Source organism: Sparus aurata, chromosome 8, assembly GCF_900880675.1.
Source record: "Sparus aurata chromosome 8, fSpaAur1.1, whole genome shotgun sequence".
In the NCBI taxonomy this organism is placed as follows: domain Eukaryota; kingdom Metazoa; phylum Chordata; class Actinopteri; order Spariformes; family Sparidae; genus Sparus; species Sparus aurata.
Window position 1 is genome coordinate 34,100,848 of NC_044194.1, and position 20,962 is coordinate 34,121,809.

The window sequence follows — 20,962 nt, forward strand, 5'->3', positions numbered from 1 at the left end:
AGAGTTAAATATAAGTCCCAAGGTCCACAGTCCATATAAAAGAACAAAAATCGCATTCACCATAACCGAGTGAATGGTTGTAGGTGGAGTTCAATTTAGTTCAGTTCATTCTGGTCATCCAAAAGTATGTATGTGAGCGTGTGTGTGATATGTATGCAAGTGAAAAGGAGGGAATGGGGGGGCGGGGGTAGATGAAGTTGAGGGGGCAGATGGAGACAGGGAAGTGGGTGAGGGGTTTGGTAGCTTAGCCTTTTCCTGATAGAACGTGAAGATAGTTGCTTTGGAAGGGGGAAGAAGCCTGGAGAGCGACAGGTAGAGACCACTTATCTGCAGTAGTTTTCAGCCCAGACCGTTTTTGGCTTCTAAGTGCCTCACCACAAGACATCCGTCTGCCCTCGCACACACTCCGGGGTTGCGTTGGTCCTTTTCAGCTTGTACACTCCTTTACAGACTCCATTTAGTGTTTCTCCTGTTCAGCCTCGCTTCCTCCTGATCTCCTCCATGCTGTCTTTGTTTAACTGGCACTTTTTTTCCTCCAGCTCCCAGGTGTAATTTTTCTCTAACCCCTCCCCTTTCCTCTGAGGAGGAAATGCGATGATGCACTTCCTGCCACAATGCCAACATGTCGGAATTGAAATGTGCGTGAGAGTATTCCTGAGTGTTAGGATTTGTTCTTACTGTTACGTGTGCATGTATTGCTCCGTTCTCCTGTGTACTGCTTCAGGTGGCGCCCACCCCACCTGACTGGTCAGGCACACCTGCAGCACCTCAGCAATCAAGTGGACTGCGATAAAGCTGTAGGGATGGAAGCAGACGGGGCCAGTGGGCCAAGCCGCCAGATAGTGTCGTGGAGCGCTGTCGGTCGTGAACCTGAAGCTGTGTCACTTTTCATATTATTATTCCCTCGAGGCGTTGGCCTTAGTGTTTATCTTTGTTGTTGGTAAGACCACAGTTTGGTCCAGTCTGAATGGTTTTTTTCGACTTCGCTTCCATAAGGGAGTAGCTTTGTGTTATCATTGGGCTTATTTGTGTATAAATAAATAGTTTAATTATACAAATCTTTCTGTTTCCTCTCATCCTAGAAACACCCGGTTTACTATTAATTTGTTGCTCGTCTCTTCCCCTAGATACCACCAATAGGGACGTAACAATTTGGGGGCTCGTCCGGGATTTAATTTCGTTTTGAGAAATTAGTAAAGATACTTGTAGTTTATTTTAGACTATTTTGTTTTGAAAGCGGAAAGTCACTTCCGGTGGTTCGCAAGAAGTATTGGCGACGGGGTGTGTGCACGATCTAGCCTTCACTATTTTTCTAACAACTCCCTCAGTAAGACAGAAGTGTCTAGCTGGGTTGCACGGCGGCCCTTCCATCGGTCACTTGTGTTTTGCCTTTTTTATTTTCGGAGTAAATCCTGGGCGGTGATCAAGTTCCCCGACGGAGGTAGGCGTTTTCAGCCGCTGAAGTTTCCGCCTTTCAAGTCGCCTCGAGCCCGGCAAGCTCCAGAAGATAGACAGGTGAGGTTTTGGTAGGTAGGATCTGGGGGATGTTTGTTTACTGTAAGGCTGGGTTTGTTTGGTTGTGTGTGGCATCCGGCGTTAATAGTTCTGACGTTTACCACGGAGTGAGTGGGGTACACGCTAATTTGCTAATAGCTTAGCCTAGCGACTAGAGGCTGCTGCCGGCGTAATGGCAAGTGGGGCAGCGTTTAGTGTGGAGGAGTTTGTGGCGAAGCCTACGCTGAGTCAACTAAACAACCGCAGGAAAGTTGATTTGTTTGCGATTCTCTCCGTAAGAAGGAGCTGAAAGCTGCCGTGGTTGACGGATTAGTGAAAGGGGGGGTGTGTAGTCTACCGGCGGCCGTGGCCGTCGCCGGGTCCGCAGGGGAGGCCAGCTCCGAGGCTCGGGGGGCGGAAGCGGCTGAGCGGCAGGAAGACATCTTGAACATGACCCCCGGTGTAAAACATGATGACGGAGACGAGAAACAGTTTTGAAGCGTTGTCTGTCGAAATGACCCCTGGGACCAGGGTAGATGCGCGGATAAAGTTGCGTTTAGCTCGTCTCCAGCTGGAGAATGGGGAACGGGAACGGGAGCGGGAGCGTGAATTTCAGCTCAAGTTGAAGCGGATGGGGTTGGATGCGGAGACCGCGGTCAAAATGCGCGAGCTGGAACTACAGTCTAGCTCAGTTTTGCCTGGTCCGCGGCCGTCCTCTTCACCTGTAGCATTTGACGTGAGTAAAAACATTGCTTTGGTCCCTGTCTTTCGAGAATCTGAAGTTGAGTGTTATTTCGGTGCGTTTGAGCGCATTGCTGCCGCTCTGCACTGGCCGAAGGATGTGTGGGCGATACTGTTACAATGCAAACTAACAGGTAAGGCTCAGGAAGCTTGCTCGTCTCTTTCTGTGGAGGATGGCCTCTCTTACGAAAAGGTAATGGGCGCAATACTGCAGGTATATGAGCTGGTGCCTGAGGCATATAGGCAGCGTTTCCGGGGTCTTAGAAAAACAGCGGGCCAGACGTACGCTGACTTTGCCAGGGAGAAGGGGATGCTGTTTGATCGGTGGTGCTCGGCTTGTAAGGCAGATACCTTTGATTCAATACGTGAGCTAATGTTGTTGGAGGAATTTAAAAACCATGTGCCTGAGCGAACTGTTGTGTATTTAAATGAGCAGAAGGTATCTACTCTGCAGCAAGCTGCTATTCTTGCTGATGAGTTCGCTCTTACCCACAAAAGCTCCTTTGTCAGGCACGAGTCTCCTGCTCAACATGAAACTGCTTTTAGGCCTAGTGACACGCGTGCTCCACGTCCTGGTACATCAGTCTCTGCACCTAAGGCAGATAAGCAATGCTTTTTCTGTCATAAAGCTGACCATCTAATAGCCGACTGCAGTGCGTGGAAACGTAAGCAGCATGCGGCTACTTCAAAGCCCAAGGGTGTGGGGCTAGTAAGAACGGTAACCAGTTGTCCACCGTCCGCCATTCAAACAGTACCTGATGAGTGTTTCAAACCTTTCATTTTCCCTGCATTTGTCTCGCTCACAGGAAAGCTGGATGATCAGCGTCCTGTCACAGTGTTGCGAGACACGGGTGGCTCTCAGTCATTCATCCTTTCCACTGTACTGCCCTTGAGTGAGGAGTCTGCCTGTGACGCGAGCGCAATCGTAAGAGGTATCGGGATGGGATTTGTACCTGCACCCCTTCACCGCATTCACGTCCAGTCTAACCTTAAAACTTGTTTCTTCCGGGTAGCTGTGCGTTCCTCGTTTCCCATCGATGGTGTTGACTTTATTATGGGTAACGACATAGCTGGGGGCAAAGTATATCCATCCCCGGAAGTTGTTGACAACCCAATGGCAGAATCTAGACACGATGATCTGGTTCAGTGTCACCCTGACGTGTTTTCAGTTAGCGTGCTAACTAGGGGGCAAGCTAGAAAGCAAGCTCAGGATGTTGATCTGTCTGACTCTGTTTTTGCTTCTGCCTTATCTGAGGACAGGCTGCCACCTACGGGGGATAAGGAGAACTGTACTGAAGGCCTAGAAAAATGTGAAAGTGGGGCAGAGCCTGTTGCTGCTCAAGTGCTGCCACTAACCCGAGAGGCACTCATCAGCTCCCAGTCAGGTGATCCATCCCTAAAAAAATGTTTTGCAGCAGTTGAGGATGTCGGTAAATGCACTGAGAGTCAGTCATTTTTCATAGAGAACAGGATGTTGAGGCGGAAGTGGATTTCACCTCTAGAAAAGACCAATGCAGTTGGTGACTTGGGCTCAGTGTGTCAGATAGTGATTCCTGCTGCATACCGGCAGCATGTACTAGAGTTAGCCCATGACCATCCCTGGTCTGGTCACCTTGGTGTCACTAAAACCCATGACTGTATTCTTAAGCATTTCTTCTGGCCAGGAATGAAGAAGGAAGTGGCGCGCTTCTGTAAAACATGTAGTACCTGCCAAGTGGTGGGGAAACCAAATCAGGTTGTTCCTCCAGCCCCTCTACATCCTATTCCTGCTGTTGGTGAACCCTTTGAACATGTATTGGTCGATTGTGTCGGTCCATTGCCGAGGACAAAGTCTGGTAACCAGTTTTTGTTAACTGTAATGTGTATTACCACCCGTTTTCCCAAGGCCATTCCACTGCAAAAAATCACGGCACCTGCCATCACACGGGCATTGACCAAGTTCTTTGCCATGTTTGGGTTACCAAAAGTTGTACAGACGGATCAGGGAACCAACTTCCTGTCAAAATCATTCAAACAAACCTTGCATGCCCTAGGCATCGTTCATTCAGTTTCTAGTGCGTATCATCCACAGTCACAAGGGGCACTTGAGCGTTGGCATCAAACTCTGAAGTCCATGCTGCGTAAGTACTGTTATGAAACAGGGAGAGACTGGGATGACAGTGTCCCCTTCACACTGTTTGCCATCCATAAAGCCAAACAGGAGTCCCTGGGGTTCAGCCCGGCTGAACTTGTGTTTGGGCACAGTGTTCGTGGCCCACTGAAAGTGTTAAAGGAACAGTTCTTGTGTAACGTTTCTCCACAGACTACAGTTCAGGATTTTGTGTCGCAATGTAAGGAGCGTTTACGTCATGCTTCTGCGCTGGCTAAAGTGGCACTCTCCTCCTCGCAGGAGAGAATGAAAGAACGGTTTGACCAGAAAGCCGTTAAGCGTGAGTTTGAACCTGGCAAGAGAGTTCTAGTGCTGTTACCCACGCCTGGCTCTGCCCTTACTGCCGGTTTTTCAGGCCCTTATGTCATGAAAAGCAAAGTGTCTGGTACAAACTATGTCATTCATACGCCTGAGCGCAGACGTAAGGTGCGATTGTGCCACATTAACATGCTCAAGTCCTATCATTCCAGAGAAACCAACGAGGGGGAGCGGGAAAGAACTCTGAAGACTGCTGCCCCTTGCGAAACAACTACTTCCTTGGTTTGTGTGGAATCTTTGCCTGACGATGGTTTTGCGTTCCTGGGGAGTGATCAGCAGAGTGGTAGGCTGTCTAACACAGAGTTTTTGGCTAAAATAGACGCCCATTTGAACTATCTCCCGGTAGACCAGCGACGAAAGATGGTTTCTTTGATACGCTCCCACCCGTCCCTGTTTAGTGATGTACCATCCAGCACCAACGTATTGAAACATGATATTGATGTTGGTAGTGCATCTCCCATTAAACAGCATGCGTACCGTTGTCCTTTAGCTAAAAGAGAGCTTATGAAAAAGGAGGCTAATTACCTGTTGGAAAATGGTTTAGCTGTACCTAGCTGTAGTCCTTGGAGTTCCCCTTGTTTGCTGGCTCCTAAATCGGATGGCACCCCACGCTTTTGTACTGACTATAGCAAGGTTAACGCAGTTACAGTGCCAGACTCATTTCCTGTGCCTCACATGGAGGACTGTATTGATAGTATTGGGCCGGCCATGTTTATTACAAAACTCGATCTGCTGAAAGGGTACTGGCAGGTTCCATTAACACCCAGAGCCTCTGAGATCTCGGCCTTTGTAACCCCTGACCACTTCCTGCAGTATACGGTTATGCCATTTGGGATGAGAAATGCGCCTGCCACGTTTCAGCGTCTAATGAGTCTAGTGCTAGGAAATGTCAAAAACTGTAAAGTTTACCTTGATGATGTCGTCGTGTACTCAGCCGATTGGGCCAGTCATATTGCTAGCGTGACGGAAGTGTTTCAGAGACTTGAAAAAGCGTCCTTGACTCTTAACCTAACCAAGTGTGAGTTTGGCAAGGCTACGGTTACATACTTGGGGAAACAGGTTGGCCTCGGGCAGGTCCGGCCCGTAGATGCTAAAGTCTCGGCCGTGGTGTCCTACCCGGTTCCCACATCAAGGCGTGAACTACGGCGTTTCTTGGGCATGGCTGGTTATTACCGGTGTTTTTGCAAAAACTTCTCGGTAGTAGTGAATCCTTTAACCAGTCTGTGCAGTCTGTGCAGTCTCTCCATACAAAAGTTCCTTTTGTATGGAGTGCTGAGTGTCAGTATGCCTTTGAGGCAGCAAAATCTTTGCTCTGCAGTGCACCTGTCCTCGCGGCGCCTAACTTCTCTCATCCTTTTAAGCTGGAGGTTGATGCGAGTGCTTCAGGAGCTGGTGCTGTGCTGATGCAAGACGGGGAGGGTGACGTGTGCCATCCAGTGTGCTACTTCTCGGTCAAGTTCAAACACCATCAACTAAACTACTCCACCATTGAAAAAGAGACGCTGGCTATGCTACTTGCACTTCAACATTTTGAAGTGTATGTTGGTGCCAGTTCATCTCCTGTGGTTGTATACACGGACCATAACCCTCTTGTCTTTCTAACACAGATGTATAACCACAACCAGCGACTGATGCGCTGGGCCCTGTTGGCGCAAGGTTACAACCTTGAGATTAAACACAAGAAGGGGATCGACAATGTGGTGGCTGATGCCCTGTCCCGTGGGTGAGAATTGTAAAAAAAAAAAAAAGTGGACGGTTGTAATTCTGATGGGCAGTATGTTATCAATAAGAGTCGTTTATAGTGTTCAAGGTAGCAAACTATTAGTTTGCACTTATGGGAGGGGGTGTTACGTGTGCATGTATTGCTCTGTTCTCCTGTGTCCTGCTTCAGGTGGCGCCCTCCCCACCTGACTGGTCAGGCACACCTGCAGCACCTCCACCACAGTGGACTGTGATAAAGCTGTAGGGATGGAAGCAGACGGGGCCAGTGGGCCAAGCCGCCAGATAGTGTCGTGGAGCACTGTCGGTCGTGAACCTGAAGCTGTGTCACTTTTCATATTATTATTCCCTCGAGGCGTTGGCCTTAGTGTTTATCTTTGTTGTTTGTAAGACCACAGTTTGGTCCAGTCTGAATGGTTTTTTTCGACTTCGCTTCCATAAGGGAGTAGCTTTGTGTTATCGTTGGGCTTATTTGTGTATAAATAAATAGTTTAATTATACAAATCTTTCTGTTTCCTCTCATCCTCGAAACACCCGGTTTACTATTAATTTGTTGCTCATCTCTTCCCCTAGATACCACCAATAGGGACGTAACACTTACCTAAGAATAAATCCTGGATAAGAAAAAAATCATGAATGCCACAATCTTTGTAAAATCTTCGTAAGTGGGACTTAGAACAACTTTGCTCGTAAGAACGGTTTATGAATGAGGCCCATTGTTTTTATTCTCAGAACACACAAACACATGGTAACAAATATATTTCATTTTTCCCACAAAAACAATGTACACAGTGTACATCCCTACCAACAAAGTTGCACATACAGGGGTCTACATACAACACAACAGCAGAAGAATTTACTGTATACAGTTACAGTAAAGAAAAAACAAAACACTATGCTGCATCCTCTCTTCTGTTTCGGTCCGGCCACAGCACCTCATCCACATCACAAGCAATGTTTTCCCTGGCCAAGCAGCGGGGGAAACATAGCTTAGCATGGCGAATCCAGCCATGAAAAGCATCAACTGCTATATCTTCACATGCGTCTTCCATAGCTTGGAGAAGGGGTATATGTGTTTGGGGATTGCGGTCATACACTTTCCATCTCCAGGCAGAAAAAAATTCTTCAATAGGATTGAGGAATGGAGAATATGGAGGGAGATAAACAACTAAAAAAAGTGGGTGGGCAGTGAACCAGCTACAAACCAGAGCAGCCCAGTGGAAACTTATGCTGTCCCAAATGACAACGTACCTGAGCTGCTCTGGGCCGTCTATCTGATCTGGTGGAATGAGTGTGTTGTGTAGGGTGCCCAGGAATATGATTAGATGGGCAGTGTTGTAGGGGCCAAGGGTAGTATGGTGATGGATGAGGCCGTGGTGGGTAATCGCTGCACACATTGCGATGTTCCCTCTGCGCTGGCGAGAGACTTCAACAATGGCCCGCTGGCCGATTATATTTCTTCCCCTCCTCCGTCTTTTTGTGAGGTTGAATCAATGAAGATGAACTGTTGCGCCACTGCAGCCACCTCTAGCTGGAGGACTCTCTGAAACACACATGACAATATCAGAAATAGACATGGAGTGGTCATTATAATACTCAAATATGTATAATTTATACAGTGTTAAGTGTATGCATCAATGGTGGGATTGTATAAGACTCACTTGCACATAGTTATATTGCAATTCTTTAACTCTTTCTGAATTGCATTCAAATGGCACCCTGTAGACCTGCTTCATCCTCAGATTACTTCTGAGCAAGACACGGTCCAGTGTTGATAAGCTTACCCTATCAACATTTTGAAATATCTCATTATTTTCTATAATTTTTCTTTGTATTTGCCATATTTTCTAGGACCATGTTCATGATTTCAGTTTCCTGACCACCTTGTGTTGGTAATCTTTCAGTTCTGCCATACAAATAGTAAAACACTGTTAATACTGAGTAGGAGTACAAAGTAGGAAAACATTTCCCAAATACTTGAAACATACTTTTTTTATAGTCCTACAGAACAGTCCACAGGCAATATTGTACTACTGTACTCATTGAGCACTGCATTGATATGCAGTACTGCAATTTTCTAGTGAGAGTAGATTTCTTACCTATTTTCATTTCGGAAAGTCCAGGTGATGGATGCTACATTGTACTTGCACAAATTTGGCTGTACTCTTTGCCCAGCCTCCCTCATTGTTAGACCATGGTTGACCACATGTTCAACCAAAGTGGCTCAGATCTCATCAGAGATTACGGTCCTTGGCCTTCCTCGTCCTCGTCCTCCCTGTCCTCCTCCTCTTACTCTCACTCCTCTGGCTCTGGCTCCGCCTTGGTTTCCAATGTTGGCATCCATTGCTCCAAAATAGAAGTGCTCACCTGTTGCCATTTTATGCTAAAGCTCTGATTGCTAATTGTAAAACTGTGTGACAGGTGTTTGCCCATGTGATGAGTCAGTGTGCATAGTAGGGCAATTAACCAGTATTTGTGTGTAAACAATTGAGAAAAACTGTAATGGCCTGATTACTTCTCCTCTAGCGCCCCACTCAGGACAAAGTTCACACTTTTAGCAAAAGCTGTCTAGGGCAACATATATGGAGGACTGAGGAAGCCAAAATCATAACATTAATAGATAACAGAATAAATAACTAAAATAATTAATTGTTATGCCATTCAATGCGCCAAAATGCTCCAAATAAAATACAAATAGATGGAGGTATTCATTGATTATAAAATGTGTCACAAATACAAACATAGGTGAACAGCTTGTAGGAGACAGCAACAGATACAAGAGAAGCAGACACACACTCTCTCTCTCACACACACACACACACACACACACACAGTCACAGTGGGTTGAGTGGTCCACTGATTGTTTTCCTGATCATTCATCAAGCTCAGGAGCTATAAAAGCTTTAAGCTAATAACAACCACGACATGAGGTGACAAGGTCTGGGTGTCTCTGAGGCCTTGTCTGCTACAGCCAATTAGTCAGCAGCACCTAATGAGATGTCAATTTTCTTAATAGGGTGGGGGAGAGATTTCAAGATTATCTCAGCTTTTAAAATTGTTTTAAAAGTATCTGTCTTGAGTCATTGTCTAAACTTAAAACCAATTACCTGCCTCCTGAACCTAGACCAGCAGAACTGTGTAAGGCTCTTTGGACATCACTGGGACTTTTGTAAATGTATCACATTTCTTTGTATGTGTGTATGTATGTATGTATGTATGTATGTATGTATGTATATAACAAATGGAGCTGAGGTTTCTATTTGGCACTCAACTGCAACTATTGTTTATCCTCTGTTAGCCAAAAACTTAATTTGCATATGGTAGAAGGTTCTTTTCAAAAAAGCAGCAGAACATTTTTAAACCAACCTCTGAAAACACATTTAAACCTCCTCTCCTAATCTGAATAAATAGAATAAAAATCAGATATCATCACATTATATAATCTGCATTCACCACCATTTGCCTCCCAGGGACCTCCACAGGGACAGTTAATAAAGGGCAACGCCACCATTTCACAGCTATTATCCTGGCAATTATACAGCACATCAATCAATACCTCTGCCAATACCAACCTTATACCACTGTCAGCCACCTGAACCATCAGCAGACAGACAGGGAGGCAGACAGAGAGAAAGAGAGAGCGCGAGAGAGAGAGAGAAGGAGAGAGGGAGAGAGAGAGAGATTTTTATTTTTCTATATTTATTAACCCTTGTTTTTAAAACACCTTTATTTTCCAATAAATAAGGACGATCTCAACATGACATGATAACCAGATGAGACAGAAATAAATATATATGTTAAAAAATGTCATAGAAACAGAGTTAAGTCTCAGCTTCCCCTCAGCAACAGAACACAGAGCTCTGCTGAAACACCACTGAGACAGAAACTCAGCAACATTATTCATCATTAGTATTGACGGCAGCTCCTCACCTGACACATTCTCTTCTCTTCTCTCTCACATTTGATTTTTTCTGCTTTCATAGGTGGACTGTTTGGCCTGTCCCACTACAAAGTTCAACAGCTGCCACTTTTTTTTCTTTGTAGCCTGCACCAAAAATAAAAGCAGTTTCAGACCAACTCTCAATACATTTTAAAAACACAGTTTTCAGGGCTTCAAACAGAACTTCTAGTCTTCTACAGTCCAGGAAACGGTGAAAAATTGTTTCTAGTTCCTTACAGAAAGGACAATTAATGGAAACAGTAGATTTTATCCTAGAAACAAAACTATTAACAGCCACGCTGGTTTATAAAACAGTCTCTACACTGGTTTCCAGTCATCCTGTACCTATAGTCTCTCTCTCCACACAGTGTCTTTCCTCCCACTTAGCTTTCTCTTGTTTCAAGCTTTACAGATTTTACAGACAATATCCACAATGCATTTCAGCTTCACTGACCCGGCTGAACATAACCGCTGTGTGAGAGCAGGTCTGCTGGTGTCTTGAACATCCAGCCAGGCCCGTGGATCAGAGGCTCTTCCAGGAGCCAAACAGTGAAGCTGAAGGTTCCAGTCTTTTCCATTTAAAAAGAGTCCAGGCTCTAAACAGTCCCTGATAAAATGGAAGCAAGTCACACAAACAATTAAAACCACAGTCACTTAAAAAGGTTTACACAAACCACCATTAATTTTCAGTACACTCTCAGTGTCCTCGTACAAAACCTTAAAGGACCCATATTATACTGTTTTTCATCAATTTCACACAGCTGTCAGAGGTCCAACAACACTGTATTTGAAATGCATTGCCCCAAACCCATCCGTGGTCCTGAATTTCAGCTGTCTAAAAGTCTCTCAAGTGAGCTCACTGAGATCAGGCTGTTTCTGTGCCTACACCTTTAAATGCTAATGAGCTCCGTCTGTCAACGCCTGCCTTGCCTGCTACACACCCCTCTCAGGGAGAGGATGCCGCTTGCACTAGCGGTAGCATGCGCTAATGTTTACGGTGGATGTTACACTATGGCTCGTGGAGATTTTTTCGTTAACCAAACCAGTTTGGCCCAGAATCAGACCCAGAAGGAGAGGCTCCTGAAGAAGTACAGACTCTGCGACTGCAGCAGGATGTTTCAGAATGGTTAGTATGTCTGAATAATGTGAGTTTGTTCGTATGTGTTGTTACAGTGACTACCATGTAGCTAATGGCTAACAGCTAGCGAAAGCTGTGTTTGTCTCAACACAGTCTCCAAACTATTATACACTGTTCGAATCATCTCTGTCTCCAGTCTGCACGTTTCCAGACTTTCTACTGTGACAACCAAGCTCCATCGTAATATTATTAACATTAAACTCGCTTCAAACGCCATTGCATAGCAGACCGAAATGGAGCTAACTAGTGAGCCAATTTCCAGCTGACTTCACCATACGTAGGCAACTGTAAATACAATCAAAACGTGCAGACACTTACCTGTGGCTTGGGTGCAGTTGCTGGGTCCGGTATGGTTGGGACTGATTATTTTATGAGGGTCAGCACAAAGATGGATTTGCCTCGACACTGACTCTCGTAAAACAATCAGTCCCAACCATTACTGATCGTTACTGAAGCAGTCCGATGTGAAGTGGTTAGCACACACATACAAGCTAAGACGAACCATAGCAGGCCACGTTGTCATTATGAAATGAAATGCAACCACTGTCTCTTCTGTTGTTCAGTAGCTGGGACAGAATATAGGCACTGATGTTGATTTTTACAACCAACAACAGAGCAATTTGCGTGTCTAACTCTGAGCTAGGATATGGCTAGGGGTGGGAATCGAGAACCAGTTCCGACTTAGAACCGGTTCGAACTGACCAATTCAATCGGAATTTTACGCCTCTGCCGTTATCGATTCTTCTTAATGATTCTCTCATTTCCCTGCCTGCACAAGGAAATTTTGCGTCACACTCTCTGACGACTCAGACCTTCAACCGCGAGGCAGCATCATGGAGAAGAAGAAGCGATCTATTCTGCCGTGTGTAATCAGTGCAATAAACCTGGATGCGAGAGGACGCTAGCGTAAATATCGCCACTTCTCTCTCTTTTTTTTAGAGATAGAAAGCCAAGTTGTCCCTACAAGCTCTGGGACTGTGCTAATAACTCTGAAGGCTGCACACCTGAACAATTGGCTCCATGGACTCACCTTTCTCCCCTGATCAGCTGTTAGCCCCATTGATCAGCTAGATAGATAGACAGATAGATAGATAGATAGATAGATAGATAGATAGATAGATAGATAGATACTTTATTTATCCCGGGGGAAATTCAGTTTCTCAGCTGCACGATGAACATCATCATTCAACAACAAGACAACAGATCATAAAATTAGTGAATAGAAGGATAAGTAAGAATAAAGAAATTCAAGGTAATAAATAATAGAAACAGTGACAATAAATAGCCCATGGTAATAAAAATGCAGGATTGCAGTGGAAAGTGCAAGTGCGTACATGTGTGGGACATCATTCCCCTCATTCCACAACTCCTCTTCCTCCCCTCCCCAGTGATGTGTTATAGAGCCTGATGGCTCTAATGACAGAGCTGGCCTTTTTTATTAGTCTGTCCAGCCTCTGTGTGTCCCTCTGTTTGGTGCTGCCACCCCAATACACCACTCCTCAAGAAATACAGCCTACTCTGCACCTTCTTGTAGACATGGTCAGTGTTCGCTGACCAGTCAAGCTTGTGGTCGAGCTGTAGCCCCAGGTACTTATAGGAGGCAACCATCTCAATCTCCTCGCCACTGATGGTGACAGGCGGCACCTCCTGAAATCCAGTACCATCTCCTTTGTCTTTAGTGTGTTGAGCTGCAGGTGATTCAGGTGACTCCAGGTGGTAAAATCCTTTACCAGGGACCTGTACTCTCCCTCGTCCCCACCTCTCTGTGGGCTGTCCATGGTTGCTCCGTTGGTCCTCCCTCCACCACAACCTCCTCGGGGTTATTCACCGCCTGGCTCCTTTAACGCTCTCCTCTGCTGCTGTGCTCTCCCCCGGCTGTGGCGATGTTGGACGGGACCTCCTGACGCAAGTCTGTTTATAAGAATGGTGCTATTCCCTCCGAGCGGACTGACAGGCGCGTTATTTGTTCTTTTTTTAGTTTGTTTCACTTTGTCAAGTGGGTACCCTGACAGGCGCTATATAAATTAAATATATTATTATTAATGCTGTAATATCGTGTTAGGGCGCCTGCGTTGATGCTGGTCAAACAAGCTCCCCTGGGACCTCCGTTGATGGCCGTAACGTTGACAATAAATATCCTGCATTACCGCACTGTCGCCTTGCAACTGCAAGCAGCATGCACAGTTTTTGGTTGTATGTTTGAGTTGAATATGTTCATGTTCACAGTCTTGTGCAGACATAATTTTGGGAAAAAATAAAATGGTTGTTTTTGGTGCAGAAGACTGTGTAGAACTCCTTTTTTGCCACTCAATGAACTACTCAGGAATCGATATGAGAATTGATAAGGAATTGAATCGATAGGCAGAATCGACAATGGCATTGATATTGATAAAAACGTATCAATTCCTACCCCTAGACATGGCGAAACATAGACAACGTGTTCTTCATAATATGGGACCTTTGTAACACTTTCCAAAGGTAACGGTGCTCAACCCGGTCAAATGACTTTTCCTAGTTTAAAGAAACCAGACCAGCATCAAAACCCAAAGAACCAAAGACCTCCAGGAAATCTCTAATCAGTGACACATTGTCAACGATGTACCTGATGGGCACACAGGTTTCGGTCCGGTGGATGACTTGGTCCATCACATTCTTCAGTCTATTAGCCAGAACTTTAGATAGCAGTTTATAATCTGTGCAGAGCAGAGAGGCTGGCTGCCAGTTCTTTATATCCTGAAGGTCACCTTTTTTTGGTAACAGAGTCAGCCCTGCTCTCCTACAGCTCTGTGGCAGAGACAAGTCATTAAAGCTGTCAGTGGCGACTTCTAAAACATCTTCTCTCAGCTCATTCCAAAAAGTTTTGAAAAACTTTAGTGGAAGCCCATTGATCCCAGAGGCCTTCCCCTGCTCTGTAGCGCCATGTACATTTCCTCTTCAGTAAAAGGACCCTCCAGCTGCTTGTTGGTCTCCTCCGGGACTCTGGGCAGCCCACTGTTGAAGGAGTTAAAGGCCCCCTTATCCTCTGTGTACTCACTGTCATACAGATGGGAGTAAAGGTCCGCCGCTCTCTGCCAGATCCCACACAGTATCTGTCCTGAGGGCGAGTGCAGAGCGTGGATGAACCTGCTCTGCCCATTCTTCTTCTCAAGGCTGAAAAAAAACTTTGACGGCGAGTCCATCTGAGCAGCACTGTGAAAGGAAGACTGGACCAGCGCCCCCTGTTCTTTAGAGCCCAGCAGGTCTGCCAGTACAGCTTTTTTGGATTTGAGGTCTTCAATTTCCTGTGGACTCTATAGAACTCTGCAGTTCCACTATTTCAATCTCAAGATCCCTCATAGATTTGGTAATGTCCTGAGAGACATTGAGAGTGTACTGTTGACTTAGCTGCTCGATCTCCACCTTCCCACAACCCCACCACTGCTTCAATGATGTAAAATCCTTTTTTCTAGTTTTAAAAACTTTCCCAAAAAATGTAAAGGTTTCTCTAAAATGTACATCTAGTAACAAAGCAGTGTTAAAGTGCCAATGCTGAGACTTGTGTTTTACATTTGCAATAAAAACATTACGAGAAACCATGGAATGATCTGTCAACCCTACATGCAGTATTCTGCACCCTTTAAAAATACTAAAATGATGCTTAAAACAATAAAATCTGTCTAATCTGGCCATAGAAAAATAATTATCTCTGTGTTGCATTTCTCTCCATACATCAGTTAACTGACGTCCACCAGCTGTTTCATGGAACGTTTTAAGGCAGCATGAGGTTCACTGTGATTTTTGTCCACCTGATCGTTCTCTGTGCAGTTAAAATCCCCTCTCCCCTCCTAAGAATAAAAACTCTTAAGGCCCACACTGACTTAAAACCACACTGACTTCATTTAAAAACTGAACTCTTTCAGGTCCTGAGTTGAGAGCGTATACATTTATAAATGCACTAGTGTAGTGGTATGAGGCACCACTGCCATATCACATTTAAAGTTTTGCTGCACCATGACCCCTCTGGCTTATTAGCCAATCGTTGCTCCTACCAAGGGGATAAAAGTAGGCCGTGTCGCTCCTCCTGACCTCTTGCTTCCTGCCTCTTCGGCCCGCCCACTTCCGGGTCGTTGTATTCTCCGCTAGCATACAAGCACAGGTAGGCGCAAATTGCCGTGCTGTTTTGTGTACATTCATCCATGTTTCATTTAATTAAAACCGTGATTCCTTAATAGATCCGGCGTCTCCACGGCGGTAGAGGAGATCATTTGGGGTTGTTTACCGCTGCCGGTAGGGCTGGGTGATTAATTGAATTTCAATTTTGATTTCAATTTTGGCTTCCCTCGATCATGAAAACAAGATAATCATAATAAAACGATCATTCGGCTGAACGCCGTGTCTGTGACACACTTTACAATGCCACCGCACATCCACCCAGCTCCCACAGGCATAAAGAAATAATGGATGCTGTCATGTACATGATTGCCTAAGACATGTGCCCTGTCAACACCGTTAGCGACCCGGGGTTCAATAAACTGATTAACACATTGACAAGCAGTATGTGTTACCATCACTTCACCATATCGGCAGAATTGCGCTGCCTGCCCTTTATGACGATTGTCGCAGAAAAGTTGCAAGAGACAGCATTATATTTTGCCAACACAATGGACCTATGGTCGAGCCACACCGGGATAGTGTTTATTTTTTTAGTTTTACATATTATTTAATTCATTTTATCGATATATTTTTATCTTTTTTTTTTTTGCATTTTTCTTGTTTTTCAGGTCAAACTTATCGTGTTAAAAGAAATACCAGAGTTCAAAGTTCAGTAAGTGCTTGTTCTCAAATCAATGAATAATCGTCTTGAATAATCGTCTTGAATAATCGTCTTGAATAATCGTGATTACAATAGCAAGCAATTATTGCTGTGGCCGCTCCTCTCCCTCTAACAGTCTGCTGGTCGTGTGCTGCATGGTGGCTGTCTTCCCCGCTACATTTGATTCTCCTTACCCCTCTCCCTCTTTGGAAGGTACGCCAATGCACCCAGGCTTAGAACCAGAGCTATGGATGCTAAAGCCAAGTAAGAGATCACTGCCGATCAATCACGGCTACTTGGCCACTGCTACGTCGCTACCGCTGCTTCGCCACTGTTCTGCCGCTGTTTTGCTGCCGCTGCTCCGACGGCCTGGTCCGGTCGGCCGCCTTTGGTCAGCCTGCTTCCTGCTACTGGCCCTGCGTACTGCTGCTCCGTGTGGTGCTGCTTTGGTGTGTGTGCGGCTGTCATTCGAGCTGGATGTTACGAGTTTTGCCAGGACTCTCAGACACTCATTTAGACTGCTTGGTGTGTGTGTTCGTGTGTTTTAAAGGCAATCTGCCAAGGTTTGGTTTAATTGTTTATTTATTTATTTTATGATTATTGGTTGAATTTCTTTTGGTAATTTCTCAGTAGTTTATGTGTTTATTGTTTTGTTGGGTTAATTATTTTGTTTATTTTGGGAGTTCATTGTAGTTATTTGATTTTTGTTTGGGAGGGGATTTCCCAGTAAATATTTGAGCCCTCCTTGATTTGTGTTAAAACCGATTAATTATATCTCTGGCCAGAGACTTTGATTTCCTTTGTCTCTCTTGTTTGGTTGATTTATTATTGATCAAATTTCATACTTTTCAGTTTCTTAATTGATCATTTACATTTTGTTGGCACACATTATGAAATATTGTTTGTTTTTCTTAAATTTTAAGCCCTCCCAATTGTGTTTCTGCTCTCGCCCTAGTGCTGAAGGCTGACGGTGGTGGTGGTTCTCCTGGGTGGTGGTGATCCCTTGGGTGCTGTGTGATCCCCTTTCAAGATTTTCTGTGTTTGCACGTCACCTTTTTGCTGTGTAAGTGGGGTGTTCTCCTTTTTCTTACGGATGTCACTTCCCCTGCAAAGCCCCTCCTCCAGCCAGTAAGCCTTAGCCTGTATCCAACCTTTTTTTACAGTTGGGCCCTTCTTCTTTTCTGTTTACAGTGCCAAAACCTTGTGCTTATTTTAAACAATAACATTTTGTATGTGACCATTGAACTCTGTCTCACTGGTTCTGCTTTAATGACGTAAAACAACCTCCCCATCCCATTCTGTCCTCCAGTCAGTCTCATTTAAAGTGTCACTCTGCGTTTCCTGAACCAACATCACACTAAGGCTCTTCCGTTTTAACCAGTTCAAACAGACTCGCTCTCTTCCTCACATCTCTAGCTCCACTTAAGTTGAGTGTGGAGACTGTGAAATCACTCATGACCTCTGATGTGAGAAGTAACACACAACATAACACAGACAGCAGACAGACTGTCCTACATGGCTTCTGAGTCTTCATCATTATTAAGTTCCTGTTTGAGATTCTGGACTGTTTTCTTCAGTCCATCAGTCCAATTCTTTGAACTTTTTTATCTGTTCCACTTTATAATGTTTTTCCTGCTGCTGCGATTCAGCAGACAATTGTGAGTCAGCCAGAGTCAGAGTCCACCATCAGGTCTTTCTTAACTGTCCCTCACTGTGTCCTGTGCTGCTCTGTCTGCACTGTTCACCAGAGGTGGGAGTAAGTCACATACGTGCAAGTCATAAGCAAGTCTCAAGTCTTAACCTTTGAGTCTCAAGCAAGTCCCAAGTAACTGTGATGAAAGTCAAGCAAGTCAAGTCATTGCTATCACTCAAGCAAGTCAAGTGGAGTCATGGCTAAGGTCAAAGAAGTCACAAGAAGTTTGTGTGAATGTATTCTTCATATCTGTAGACACAGTAAACAGAAGAGGGTGGTTAGTCAACAAGATCATGTATTTGCATAGTTTCAATTTTAGAATTGTTTTTAAACCCATGAATACAAGAATAAGATTAGATTAATATCAACCCTGGAACTGCAGCATACTGCACATCCTGACAGCTGAGAATATTACTCTCAGGTATTGTTCCCCTCCCCCTCTATAAAAGGAGGTTGAAATCACAGGACATGTTTGTTGTGTCCTGAAATGTGTGTTTCTCTTCTATAAAATACATTCTACATCTCGGAGGCGACGTCTTTACACATACGAGAGACACAGACACAACACCTGAGGGAGAAGCAGGTCCATCGCGGACGTGCACCAAAAAACAAGTGTGTTGCATTGAATGTGTGCCAATACAGTGTCGTGTTGGGTTGTGAGCGCACCTACATTTAAAACAATGGCTTTGTGCACACTGAAGACGCTACATCTGAAACACACACGCATTAACCAAGACGGCAGCCAAAATCACCAAGGCATGAAATAATCTTTGAATCCAAATTGGATTATTTTCGGAGCTCCCTCCATGCTGCCTCTTCTCCTCTGATCCTGTCTGCCACAGTGCCACTCTGGCACGCCAGCCACCTGCCAGGCTTGCCACGCACCGCGTCATACAGTGGCAAAGGGCAAAGTATCAAAAACGAAACTAACGTCTCAATATGTGCAAAAGAAAGAAAGAAAGAAAGAAAGAACAAAAGAAAGAAAGAAAAACCAAGACTTTCGAGTCATCTGTGTCAAGTCTAAGTCAAGTCTCAAGTTATGAATGCCAATTCAAAGTCAAGTCGAGTCTTTCATCAGTGTTAGTCAAGTAAGTCTCAAGTCCTCAAATTTGCGACTGGAGTCCGACTCGAGTCAAGTCATGTGACTCGAGTCCCGTTCATGCGAGCAAATGATTTAATGCTGCTGTCACCCATAGGGATGGGTACCGAATTCGGTACTTTTATTGGTACCGACCGAATTCCCCCCGAAGTACCGAGTATCGATTCACGTGAAGTCAATCGGTACCATATTTCGGTAACTGAACGCATCTTCACGGGCGTCAGTTATAGTGGAAGTACGGTATGGACGGGACAGGGACTGAACGTAAAGTACGTTGCATTCTCTGTCAGAAAGACAATGAATTTGTCTTCAAAATAAGAGCTTTACATTGCACCCAATTGGAGTTTAGAACTGGGTTCTTAGCGGGGGCTTTTAATTTGAAAGTAGCGACCGGTATTAGCTTGGTGCTACGACACAAGCGGACAACGAAGACAGCTACAGAGACCGAGGAGACGCCTGGATCTCTCAACGGCTGTCCAGTTGCTAATCTTGACGTCCGCGGATAAAGTGATGGACTGACGGCTGTGATCAGCTGTTTCCTGGTTTTGAAACTCCCCGGCTGTGGGTCGCACCATAGACATATATACAAAGACGCCTCATTGAGCGCTGGACCGTACGTCAACGTCGCCACCATGGGAGGAGGCAGCTCAGCCCCGTGAACTAATACGAGTCAATGAAGTGAACTTTATAAAGCTCACTTCTACAAAGTGCCATAAGTTAATAAGTTAATTCAGGAAACAGATACGAACCAAAAACAACGTAACGTTCTCTGATGACTATAAACATTACTACTTCTGCACCAAACCACAATATGTATTTTTATAATGTTTAACAAGTGTTTATAGCTGCTAATGTATGTTATACTGTGATGATACATGACAGTTAAATATTTAATCTGTGTCTATAATAACCAGATCCTGACGTATAAATGTGAGATCTTTCTACCATACTGTCAACTTGTTTAATTAAATTTAAGTTTAAATAACTGACTTCATAATATATGAATCAGAATCAGAAATACTTCATTGATGCCCGACGAGAAACTGCAGCGTTACAGATGCTCCCATTCAAAGTCAAGAATATGCAGAAAAATAGTACTACTACTACTACTACTACTACTACTAATAATAATAATAATAATAATAATAATAATAATAATAATGATAATTAAAACTATATATGGTGCATATTTATAATAGTAGCCCACTGCAACTTTACTCTTTTTTTTAACCATAATTAAATGTTATTTTATACAATATCATATGTTATAATGTTCTTTCATGGAGTATGTCTCTATGCTGCTGAAAAAAAGAAAGCAGGCTCATTGCTGCTGCAGTTTATCTTGATTTGCAGACTTTGTTAATTTTTTGTCTCAATGATTATTATTAGTACTTAGATCATCAAAAATCAAGCATAATGTGACCATGGATAGACACTTAAACAAATATTTAAAATTCAGAAGTTTTGACTATTTTTTTTTATATACAAAATAACTTTAATTACACCACATATAGGCAAAAAAGTACCGAAAACAGGTACCGATATATACCGGTACCGATTCGCAGGTACCGAGTATCGGTACCGTATCGGTTCAAATGTGAAAGGTACCCATCCCTAGTCACCCACAACTTCTCCCACTGCCAGACTGAAGTCCTCCACTGAACAAGGGAAACCCAGGGAGATTTTTCAACCATGTTTCCTGCTGGGTTTGGTAAATCCATACCGGCGTCAAGCACGCCAACCAGTGAAACCTGGCTGACCGCAAAACCCGCACAAATCCCCACCAATTACCTTTTTACACACTAACACAATGAACACCAAATACACCTACAACTACACTATGTACAACATTTAGAGATAAAGACAAAGATAGAAAAAC

General features: G+C 44.4%; 1 long non-coding RNA gene across 4 annotated transcripts in view; it reads right to left on the bottom strand.

The window, feature by feature from the left end:
• Positions 1-11,848, bottom strand: part of LOC115586888 (uncharacterized) — a 31,898-nt gene extending 20,050 nt beyond the window's left edge. Inside the window, exons 1-4 of one of the 4 annotated variants that reach the window (XR_003984931.1) lie at positions 11,818-11,848; positions 10,816-10,968; positions 10,352-10,466; positions 8,894-10,013 (exon numbers count right to left, since the gene is read on the bottom strand). This is a non-coding gene — a long non-coding RNA (uncharacterized LOC115586888). Of the gene's footprint in view, positions 1-7,608; positions 7,965-8,893; positions 10,014-10,351; positions 10,467-10,815; positions 11,494-11,817 lie in introns of those variants that run through there. The other 3 variants (XR_003984929.1, XR_003984928.1, XR_003984930.1) reach the window with 3 other exon arrangements.
• Between the last annotated feature and the right edge of the window lie 9,114 nt (positions 11,849-20,962).